Source organism: Pleurodeles waltl, chromosome 2_2 (genome assembly GCF_031143425.1).
Source record: "Pleurodeles waltl isolate 20211129_DDA chromosome 2_2, aPleWal1.hap1.20221129, whole genome shotgun sequence".
NCBI classification, from domain to species: Eukaryota; Metazoa; Chordata; class Amphibia; order Caudata; family Salamandridae; genus Pleurodeles; species Pleurodeles waltl.
The window spans coordinates 45,087,118-45,100,042 of NC_090439.1; positions in this window are offsets into that span (position 1 = coordinate 45,087,118).

Here is a 12,925-nt window from a genome sequence, read left to right on the forward strand (position 1 = left end):
GATGTGTGTGATGATGAGTGGGCTATGTAAACTGTTGTTGGAATAGATGCATGCATATGGCATACCATACAGGCATGTGTGCTGAGAGGATGGGTATGTGTGCTCACTTGCTGTTACAGCTGTGTAGTGTCAACTCCTGTTGGTATGGGGCATGTGTATATGACATTCTCCTTTTGTCTGTGACATCTATGCAGGTGAATGCCCATCAGAAGAAAGGGATCTGGCGTGCCATCGCCAAGCAAGGGTGGACCCAGGGGATTAACAGACGGCAGAGCACCCTTTGTCGCAAGCAGTGGGGGGACCTGAGACGCTGGGCCCAGAAGACTGCTGAGGCCCAGCTGGGGATGTCCTCCCAATGAGGGAGGGTGCCTCCCGGACCCTGACCCCCCTAATAGCCCGAATATTGGCAGTGGCCTTTCCTGAGGTGGATGGGCATTTGAGGGCAGCGCAGCAGCCAGAAGGGGGTAGGCACTGACTGTGCCATACTACTTGGCTCTGGTCGTAAGGTACTTGCTGTCCCACTGTAGCTTCTGTGACATTCTAGTAGGTGACAAATGTATGTAGACTAGTGGGAATCAGTTGGTACTACCTTGCCAATGTAGGAGTTGCGGATACGGCATCATGGTTAGGTATATGTAAGTTTTGGACTCCTGTATCAAGACATCAGTCTGACTGCATGTGGAGATGCTCAAATGTCAATGCCACATTTATTGCACAATCTTGACATTCCTATGGATGAGAGCTGGTGTTTAACCATACCCACCTACTCTGACCTAGTCCATCCTTCTGCATATGAACGTTAGTGGCTCCAAGGTGTCTGACCAGTCCCACCTGTGCTGATCACCTGTTCTGTCAACTGGGTGAATCAAGTATTTGGTACAGGGTCAATACATAAGTAGTACTGGTTCAGGTGTGGACTACATGTGAGGCTGCCATCTCAATTTCAACACAGTTTTAACCTGTGTAGGACAGTACATATCTATGTTTGTTGCTGTCTTGCTGTACGCTGTCATGACCACACAAACTTGCCAAATCAAATCAAAGAAATGCTTGAGAAAAGCAAAGAGATATCCTCAGTGGAGACAGCAAAGCCCAAACTGAAAGGAGGTTTGCAGAGTAATCTTGTGCTTATTTCAAATGAAGAATCAAGAAAAGAAGATTCAAGATGGCCGTCGTGAGTCCTGAAGGTTAGTTACAGTTCTAGTCTTGCAATCGGTTGGTTGCTAGGTTACGAGCTCACCAGCTGGAAGCTTCGCACTTCAACTGAGGTCTGACAGGAATCAGCTGTGTGGAGAGAGAGCACGCTTCAGAGCTGAAACTCCTGTGAGGTAAAATTACCCTTGAAGACTATTTTACAGAAAACGTGATAACTATTGTCAAGGTTTATTCGAGGGCTTTGATAGTAGACCGTTCCAGTGGAGGTCTGGCAAGGCTACAAAGTTTAATGTATGAATAAACCTTATGTTTACAAGGTTCCTGTTTAAGATACCAAAGTCAAAAGAAAAACAAACTTTAACAAGCAAGTATTTACAAATACCAAGGTTAAAAACAAAGGCCGAGTTTAACGGAGAAATGAATGTTAACAAGTAAGCATTTACAAATGCAACGCTAATAAACCAAAGTAGAGTTTAAAAGAGAAACAAACTTTAATAAACAAGCATTTACAAATACAAGTTATCGACAGATGTCGAAGTAAGAAAGGAGAAACTAACTTTAATAAACAGCATTTACAAATACAAGTTATCAACAGATGTTGAAGTAAGAAAGAAGAAAGTATTGACAGAAGTCAAAATAAGACAGGAGAAACAAACTTTCACAAGCAAGAATTACCAATGCAATAAACGTAATTGAACTCTCTAATGTAAAGTAGAAACCAACTAACATCAGCTGATTTGGAGAACGCATTATCACCAACTATATATATATATATATATATATATATATATATATATATATATATATAAATATATATATATATATATATATATATATATATATATATATATATATATATATATATAGCAACATAAAACCAATCCCTAACAAAGGTTGAGAAGTTCTTCCAGAATCAGTAATAAGCATTTTTAAGAAGAGCTTATCATTCATAGAGAGAAGCAAGGCTGCAGAGAACTCAGGGTGAGTGAAGAAATAATAGAATTAAAGAGAATTAAGTGTTAAGAGTAGAAAGTGTAAAACTGATGTTGTATGTCCCTAGTAATTGCGACGGTGACTCTTGCAGGTGCTGCATCCAATCTTAGACATGAAGAGGCAGACTGAGTACTGACGTTCATCATCTCTGTAGCAGTCTCTCTACAATCCCATTCCCTTTTCCCCCTCCGGGGTACTCAGCACGAAAGATTAAAATCAGTTGTGAGTAGCTCGGGTCGGGACTGAGGAGTTATCTTCTGCTTCTGAGGAAATCGAACTGAAGTATCCTGACAGATTAAAGTGCCTTCACCCTAATTTTAGGGAAAAAACAGATTTCCTCCTGAGCAGAATTGCAGAAGGAATTGATATAAAAGCATTAGCCACCGTTTTGGAAGGGTTACAGAAACAATTAAATTACACCATAGAAGAAACAGTCCAAATAAAACAGCGACTAAATGAGTTAGGGAACACCGCTAAATCAAATGAATCTGTGTTTTCACAAATCCCTAGCCCTTCACAGTCTGCAGGTATATCCTCTCAAGTAATTCATGCGGTTTCCCCTATTATTCCTTTGGCTCAGCACGAGCGCTTCGGTGGGGATCCAAATAAGGCGCAGATTTTTCTGACCCAATGCACATTGCTTTTTTTATGTAGACCAGTCATTTCTTCCGAAGACCAGTCCAAAGTGCCATTTGAATTGTCTTATCTGACAGGTGATGCGGCCGCATGGTCCATGCCAATAATTTCCAGAAATGATCCTGTTTTATATAATTTCCAAAATTTCAAGGAAGAGTTCTTAAGAATATTTGATCGGCGAACTGCAGCTCAAGCCACTGACAATGAACTATTGGAAATCAGCCAAGGTAATAATCTAGATGCCTCTCTGGCTCATTTCAATAAACTCATTGTAGAGAATGCCTGGCCGGAGTCAAAAAGGGCCACCATATTTTATCGTGGACTGAGAGATTAATTGAAAGATGCCTTAGCACAAGTTCCAAATAGACCCACCGAAATTTCAGAGTTAATTGATCTTGTGTTACAGATTGACCACCGGTTAACCAAACGAAGAGCAGAAAAGAGAAGAGAATATCGACCATTTCCCCTGAGAATTGATCATGTAAGAAATGATCATACGAGAGCCAGAGAAGGGATAATGATAGAAGAACCAATGCAAATTGGTTCCATCCGAGGTCCTTTATCTAAGGAAGAAAAAGAGAAAAGAAGAGTGAACCAACTATGTTTAAATTGTGGTGCATCTGGGCATTTTGTTAAAAACTGTCCAAAGAAACCCAAAGCTCATCAGTAGGGAAAAGGCCAGCTTCATCAGTAGAAGGAGTTGCCCTGATGAAAGCAGAACCCAAGACAACTCCTTTAGATCAACGAGTGGCAAATACCTTACAAGCTGCAGCGCCACATTTGGTACAAACAGTATCAGTTAAGACCCTTGAGAAGGAAATTCAAGGGATCTCAGTTATGATAGACTCTAGAGCTATGGGCAACTTCTGTGATATCAAATACGCTCCTAAAATGGGTATTCGATTTATCAAGAAATCTACTTTGGAAGTAGTAAGAGCTGTGGATGGAACCAATCTTTCTTTAGGACCCATTTCCCATGAGACCAAACCAATTCAGATGCAAGGTTTTGGTGGGCATCAGGAGCAGATAATCTTTAATTGGATAGATGCTCCACAATTTCAAATCATTTTGGGTCTGCCCTGGCTTACAGAACATAGTCCACAAATTGATTGGAGCAAGAGAACGATCAAGATGAATTCCTCTTACTGCAAAGAGAATTGCTTTCATGATGGAGTGGAAGTGTCCACCAAGTCCCAAGCGGCCTGTTTATCATCACACTCTTCAATGATCTGTGCACTAAAAACAACAGAAATCCCAAAAGAATATGAGGATTTAGTTGCCATTTTTGATGAAAAGGAGGCTGAGACATTGCCGCCACATCGACCCTACGACTTCAAAATTGAACTGGAGTAGGTGCGATATTGCCATGTAGCAGAATATACGCATTGACCGAAGCAGAAAACCAACATTTAAAGGAGTATTTGGATCAATATCTTGCTAATGGTTTTATTCGTCCTTTTGAATCCCCAGTGTCATCCCCACTATTTTTCATACCAAAGAAGGATGGAGGTCTTCGAACTTGCATTGATTATCGAGCCCTCAATCAGGTTACCATCAAGAATCGATACCCAGTGCCTTTAGTGTCAGTTTTTTTAGATCAAGTAAAGAATGCTAGAATCTACACCAAATTGGACCTGCGAGGAGCATATAATTTGATACGAGTGGCTTCAGGGGATGAATGGAAAACCGCTTTTCGGACTCAATACGGATTATTTGAATATCAAGTGATGCCTTATGGGTTATGCAATGCTCCCGCTGCCTTCCAGCATTTCGTTAATGATATATTACGAGAATTCCATGACCGGATTGCCGTGGTTTATATAGATGACATTTTAATCTTTTCCGACAATCTACAGGAGCACATTTCCCATGTTCGATCCATCCTCACAAGGTTGCAAGAAAACCATCTCTATGTGAAATTGGAGAAGTGTGCATTTCATGTGGAACGAGTTGAGTTCTTAGGATTCATTTTGTCACCAGAAGGAGTTAGTATGGATCCTACCAAGATAAAGACAGTGCAACATTGGCCTTCTCCTTGCAATGTCAAAGAGATCCAGAGTTTCTTGGGTTCACTAATTTTTATTGAAGATTCATATCCAATTTTTCTCAAACAGTTACACCCATTACTCGATTGTTGAAGAAAGGAGTGAAGTTTGAGTGGACAAAAGAAGCTGAAAATGCTTTTAATTTTATGAATAATTCCTTCGTCTCAGCTCCAATCTTGCTCCACCCCAATACGGATGAACCATATTATGTGGAGGCAGATGCTTCAGATGTTGCCATAGGAGGTATCCTTTCCCAGCGTCATAAAGATACAGGTCAATTACATCCAGTGGCATATTTCTCTCGAAAATTAACACCACCAGAGATAAATTATTCAATTGAGGATAAGGAGCTATTGGCAGTCAAAGAAACTTTTCGTGAGTGAAGGCATTACATTTTGGGAGGTAAGCATAAAGTGACCGTTTACACGGACCACCGTCAGCTTGAACTCTAACAGCTAGGTAACTGTGTTGGTCCCTATATTTTGCAGACTTTGATTTTGTTATCACTTTCAGACCAGGAAAAGTAAATGGGAAGGCAGATGCTCTATCTCGAATTGATACCGGTGCAGTTAAAGAGCCTCCAGAAAAAGAATCGATTATTCCACAAAAGAAGTTCATATCTGCCATATTGTATGAAGATTTAACCAAAGAAATTCAAGAAAACTTAACATTCGAAGGAATGCTGAAGTGGTCCAAAGAAAGCCAAGGAAGAGAAATCAAAAATGGTTTGCCATACTTTAAAGGTGCACTGTATGTTCCGAATGTAGAGCTGCAAGAAAAAATTCTTCAGGCTTATCATGATGATCAATTGGCTGGACACAAAGGAATTAAAAAAACTCAAAATCTAATACAACGAGAATTTTGGTGGCCAAAAATGAAAACTCAGATAAGACAATATGTGACAAATGTCAAAGAGGGAAATCAAATAGAACAGCTTCACAAGGTCTGTTAAGACCTTTGCCCACTGTACCCAATGCCTGGCATACTGTTACTATGGATCTTATAGTGGACCTCCCTGGTATCCAAGGTTATAACACTATCCTAGTTTTTGTAGACACTTTCACTAAAATGGCACATTTCATTCCTTTGAAAGAAATCCCTTGAGCCCCACAAGTTGCACAGTTGCTTACACAACACATAGTACGCGCCCATGGTATCCCAAAAATTCTAGTTTCAGACGGGGGTCCCAATTTGTTTCTCGCTTTTGAAAGGCCTTTAGTAAAAGATTAGGAATTGATTCTCGTTACTCTACCAGTTACCATCCTGAAACCGATGGGCAGACAGAGAGAGTGAATCAAGGGTTAGAACAGTATTTAAGACTCAATTTATTTGATCAAGAGAAGGAATGGCCTGAGTTGTTGTGGGCAGCTGAATTTGCTTAAAATAATGTTGTTCATTCCACCACTGGGTTCACCCCCTTTTATCTGAACCATGGTAGACATCCTAATGTAATGTTGGGTAAAGAAGATGATTCAGTGCCTGCAGTAGAAGAGATGGCGAGGGATTTGCAGACCACGTTAATTAGGGCTAGAAAAAACATCATTCAAGCAAAAGATTCATATAAGACTCAGGCTGATAGAAAAAGAAGAGAGAGACCCATTTATTCGAAAGGAAACAAAGTTTGGTTATCCACTCGTCATTTACATCTCAAAGGAAATCGGAAATTTCAGCCATGATTTATAGGCCCATTTAAAGTTGACAAGATGATCAATCCAGTGGCAGTTAAATTGCAGTTACCAGCTCATCTAAAGATACATCCTGTTTCCCATGTCTCCTTGTTAAAGAACAGTCCTCCAAATTTACGTCAAAACTCCCCTCCAAAACCTATCCAGATTAACTCTGAAGAAGAGTATGAGGTCAATCAAATCTTAGATTCCAAAATCCGTAATGGTAAGCTTCATTATCTTATTGATTGGAAAGGTTATGCTCCAGAGGAACGATCCTGGGAGCCACACGAGTATGTACATGCTTCAAGATTAGTGAGAAACTTTCATAGAACCTACCCAAGCAAACCTAAATTGGAGAACTGTTCCTTGAGGGGGAGTACTGTCATGACCACACAAACTTGCCAAATCAAATCAAATAAATGCTTGAGAAAAGCAAAGAGATATCCTCAGTGGAGACAGCAAAGCCCAAACTGAAAGAAGGTTTGCAGAGTAATCTAGCGCTTATTTCAAAGGAAGAATCAAGAAGAGAAGATTCAAGATGGCCGTCGTGAGTCCTGAAGGTTAGTTACAGTTCTAGTCTTGCAATCGGTTGGTTGCTAGGTTACGAACTCACCAGCTGGAAGCTTCGCACTTCAACCGAGGTCTGACAGGAATCAGCTGTGTGGAGAGAGAGCGCGTTTCAGAGCAGAAACTCCTGTGAGGTAAAATTACCTTTGAAGACTATTTTACAGAAAACGTGATAAATATTGTCAAGGTTTATTCGAGGAGTTTGATAGTAGACCGTTCCAGTGGAGGTTTGGCAAGGCTACAAAGTTTAATGTATGAATAAACCTTATGTTTACAAGGTTCCTGTTTAAGATACCAAAGTCAAAAGAAAAACGAACTTTAACAAGCAAGTATTTACAAATACCAAGGTTAAAAACGAAGGTCGAGTTTACCGGAGCAATGAATGTTAACAAGTAAGCATTTACAAATGCAACGGTAATAAACCAAAGTAGAGTTTAAAAGAGAAACAAACTTTAATAAACAAGCATTTACAAATACAAGTTATCGACAGATGACGAAGTAAGAAAGGAAAAACTAACTTTAATAAACAAGCATTTACAAATACAAGTTATCAACAGATGTCCAAGTAAGAAAGAAGAAACAAACTTTAATAAACAAGCATTTACAAATACAAGTATTGACAGAAGTCAAAATAAGACAGGAGAAACAAACTTTCACAAGCAAGAATTACCAATCCAATAAACGTAATTGAACTCTCTAATGTAAAGTAGAAACCAACTAACATCAGCTGATTTGGAGAATGCATTATCACCAACTGGATATATATATATATATATATATATATATATATATATATAGCAACATAAAACCAATCTCTAACAAAGGTTGAGAAGTTCTTCCAGAATCAGTAATAAGCATTTTTAAGAAGAGCTTATCATTCACAGAGAGAAGCAAGGCTGAAGAGAACTCAGGGTTAGTGAAGAAATAATAGAATTAAAGAGAATTAAGTGTTAAGAGTAGAAAGTGTAAAACTGATGTTGTATGTCCCTAGTAATTGCGACTGTGACTCTTGCAGGTGCTGTATCCAATCTTAGACGTGAAGAGGCAGACTGAGTACTGACGTTCATCATCTCTGTAGCAGTCTCTCTACAATCCCATTCCCCTTTCCCCCTCCGGGGTACTCAGTACAAAGGATTAAAATTTGTTGTGAGTAGCTTGGGTCGGGACTGAGGAGTTATCTTCTGCTTGTGAGGAAATCGAATTGAAGTATCCTGACCTACGCCCATTGTCTGTTCATCTCCATTCAATGGTGTATATGAAGGTTGCAACAATAGCACATTCTACTTTGGGTGTCTGATTTGTGCATTTAAACTCATCATGCTCTTCCATGTGATTGCCATGTCGGCATTTCTTCTCTCTCCCATTGGGTTGTTTCTAGAAGAGGTGAGTTCCTTTACAGAGTTTACCTTTTTTCAATATGGTATGTCAATGTGATGTAAACCTTAGCAACTTGTGTAATATGCTGCCTGCTTCATGTCTCAATGGTTACTTGGGGACACAACATATGATTGGGACAATCTTTGCTACCCTTGACCTAGCTGATGTGTCCAGTCTGGTGAGGATTATGTATAGCATTACTCATGTGATCATGATGTAATGCTATTTTTGAACCACTGTTTCTTGAGCAGGTATTTGTTGTCATGGAAAATGCTGTATAAACAATGGCAGTCATGTAGTTCCATGTGTAAATCATGTGTATATGTAATTTTGGTGTGCAATATGTGTAGTCTGAATTAAGGTACATGGACTCACTAGTCAGGCATGGTGTGATCAATGTTGGTTTACTCATGTTGTGAAGCCCTGCAACTGTAACTGCATGTCGGTTGGGATGTTAGTTGGCCTATGATGTCAATTGTGGCTGTCTGAAGTGTAGTTTTTGTGAGACAGCACTCAGTAATTGCCAATGAATGTATCATGTGTGCCCTGTAGGCCACTATAGCTGCACATGCATTTATTAAGTGATGTGGTGTAGCTGTGTTTTCTATCAGCAGATGGTCCTCTGTGAATGTATGAATGTCATGCCATGCCTATACTCCTGACTGGTATTCTTCTCATCATTTGTCACCTGTATGGGAGTCCCACTTATTCTGGCTTCATCGGTCCAGGTATACATGTTGCCATATATGTATAGGAAGTCAGCCAGCCATGTGATATGTATGGCAGATGCTGTGTGGTCTGTGATTAGGGTAGCCTACACTTTCAAGGGACATTACTAATTGAGAAGGATTAGTCAGGTGTTATCTCAGAACATGCATGATGTGTTGTGATCAGTCATCTACTCTGCCAATAGGTGATAGGAGTATGGAGAAATATCATTGGGAATCTGCTTGATATTCCTACTTGTGGTAGGGCGTGAGTAGCATGTTGGTATGGTTTTACAGGTGTACAATCGGATTACTCCAGTTGTGCAAACTTACTTGGAATCAGATGTGGGTGTGAGGTTTAACATTAAGAGGTGTCGTCACCAAGATGACTTGATATGGTCCTTTCCACCTTTGTTCTAGCCAAGTCTTCCTCACATTTTTTTTTATAAGCACTGTTGGAAATGGCCTCCCTACCAGGTCGCCCTCAAAAGTTTTGCTTTCCTTCTTCTCTTTTTCTCATCTCATTTTTGTCTGCTTTAGGACTCTGAACACTTTAACACTGTTAACCAGTGCTAAAGTGCATATGCTCTATCCCTAAAAACAAGGTAACATTGGTTCATACCCAACTTACATATTTGATCTACTTGTAAGTCCCTAGTAAAGTGCACTACATGTGCCTAGGACCTTTAGTTTGAATGCTACTATTGGGCCTGCAGCACTGGTTGTGCCACCTACATAAGTAGCCCCTTAACCATGTCTCAGGCCTGTCATTGCAAGGCCTATATGTGCATTTTCACTGCCACTTCATCTTGGCATTTAAAAGTCCTTGCCAAGGCTTAAACTACCCTTTTTCTACATACAAGTCACCCCTAAGTTAGGCCCTAGGTAACCCATAGGGCAGGGTGCTGTGTAGGTAAAAGGCAGGACATACACCTGTGTGTTTTATATGTCTTGGTAGTGGAAACTCCTAAATTTGTTTCCCACTGCTGTGGGACCTGCTCCTTTCATAAGCTAACATTAAGGCTACCCTCATATACTGTTTGAGTGGTAGATTCTAATCATAATAGGGCAAACTGTTCATATTTAGTATGGCCAGAATGGTAATACAAAATCCTGCTGACTGGTGAGGTTGGATGATTTTATATTACTATTTTAGAAATGCCACTTTCAGAAAGTGAGCATTTCTCTGCACTTAAAATCCATCTGTGCCTCATAGTCTGTCTCCGATCCACGTCTGGGCGTTGCTGGTTGACAGCTCCTTTGTGAATTTCACCCAGACAACCACAAACACAGGATGCTCAGTCACACTTACACACATCTGCATACTGAATGGGTCTTCCTGGGCTGGAAGGGTGGATGGGCTTGACACTTACATTTCAAAGGCTAGTGGCCTGCCCTCACACAAAGGACTGCACACTCCTGACTGGAACCCTGATAGACAGACCTGTACTGAGAGGGGACCTTCTGCACTTCAAAACCACTCTTTGAAGTCTCTCCCACTTTAAAGGCACTTTTGGGTATATAAACTGGGTCCCTGACTCTACCAACTCAGACACTTGCTGGGACAGACACTCTGAACCAGATCCTGCATCCTGCCAAGAGGAGTTGCCTGGCTGCCCAAACGACTCACCTGGACTGCTTTGCTGTGAAGCACTGCTGCCTTGCTGTTACCCTGCTGCCTTGCTGGCCTCTGGTTCTGCTGAGAAGTGCTCTCCAAGGGCTTGGATGGAGCTTGCCTCCTGTTCCTGAGGTCTCAGGGCCAAAAACGACTTCTTCTCTTCAAAGAGAACTCCTTGTACAGCGAATATTGATGCACAGTCTGCCGGAATCAATGCACATCCTGCCTAGCGGTGAAAGAATCACTGCATTGCCAACCTGGAATGATGCAGCCCAGCTCCCCGAGTGGAGATTGACGCAGTGCCAATTTTGCAACCAGAACTTCGACGTACAGCCCACTAGATTGATGCATTGCCAAACCAGAGTGACGCAGCCCAACTTCCTGCATGAGGAATCAACGCAGCACCTGCTGTGCGACAGAAACTTTGACACATTGATCACGGGATCAACGCAGCACCTGTGAGTTTGTCCAGCATACCCAGGATTTCCATACAGCGTCCCTGTATGTCAAAAGACCCTTCATTGCAGTGAGGATCCAAGACTGCGCAGGAAATCGACACAAAGCCCTTGCAATGTGGGAAGGATTGACACATCATCTGGGCGCATCCAGAAATCCAACGCACATCTTCCTTTTTCCACACACCTCCTCCTCTGCGGTCACCTTGCGTGTAAGTTTGACATTTGTTGCTTTTAAAGACTTAAGACTCATCTTATCATTGCAACAGTGACATTTCAACTTGTGCTTATCAAATGTTGATCAGGTTGACCTTAATTTACTCAGATAAATATCTTATATTTTCTAACCCTGTTTGGTGTATTTTTGTGGTGTTGTCACTGTGTTATTGCCGGATTTATTGCACAAATACTTTACACATTGTCTTCTAATTTAAGCCTGATTGCTCAGTGCCAAGCCACCAGAGCGTTTGGCACAGGATAACTTGGATTGTGTGTGACTTACCCTGACTAGGATTGGGGTTCCTACTTGGACAAGGGTGAATACCTCTGCCAACTAGACACCCCATTTCTAATAAGCACCCCTTGACCAGCCTTCAAGCTTTGACACTGTTCTTGAGCCGTTTGAACTGTTGCTGCTTCAACCTGATGCGACAAAGAGCGTACCACATCAGCCAGACCTTTGCAATAATCCAGAACTAAGGCATCTGTTCTGCTCACAAGTTCATTGGCAGGCACTGCTAGTAACTTCATTGCAGGCTCCATAAGGATTTCATGCGGTGACAATTCTGTCTTCCTGCATCATGCCATTTCAACGTTGTGGAGGCACAAACATTTGCCAATTGAGCTTTCCATGTTCCATTCATTTGTTCCACCAATCTAGATGCCTCCTCTGAGTAACTGCAGTGTAATTTTTGCTCAATGTTCAGCGCTGCACACAACAATTTGATGATTTTGTTATTAAAATTAGTTCCTCAATTTGATTCCAAAGAATTTGGAAAGCCAAACTTAAGTGTCAGTTCCCTGAGCAGCAGCTTGGCTACAGTAAGACTGTCATTCCTACATGTTGGACAGGCCTCTATGCAGTGTGAAAACACGCTCACAATTACCTGTACAGGCTTCAATCCATTACAGGCAGGCATTTCAACAAAATGAAGTTGCATCCTGTTAAATGGACCTCCTGATCTGCCTAAAAGGCTCACATTATTGCGGTGCTTTTTCCTACATTCATTTATTGTCATGTAACACATATGTGACATACTGCTTCTGCAATTAACCTAAATATGGGGTTATACCATGTCTGTTTAAACGTGCAAATCATTGCATCTCTACCAAGATTAACTTGACCATAGTAACACCTAGTCATAGAGGTCAGTAAACAATCTGCAACAATCCTTTCCCTTCACCTGAGATCCAGATATCGTCCTTTGTACACAACATGTTCTATTCCAAATTTTGCCTTCTCCCTCTGTTGAAGGTGACATAATGCAGTGCACAATATCTAGCAATTTGGTCAGCATAGGCATTTCCCAATGAGGCATAATCATTCGATCTCATATGTGCAATACACTTTACAACCACAATTTCTCAGGTATTTGTAATGCATTTAATAAACTGTGTATTCTCTCATCATTTCGAATGGGTGATCCTGAAGAGATCATGAAACCTCTCAGTACCATAACTGCCCAAAGTCATGCTCCACACCAAA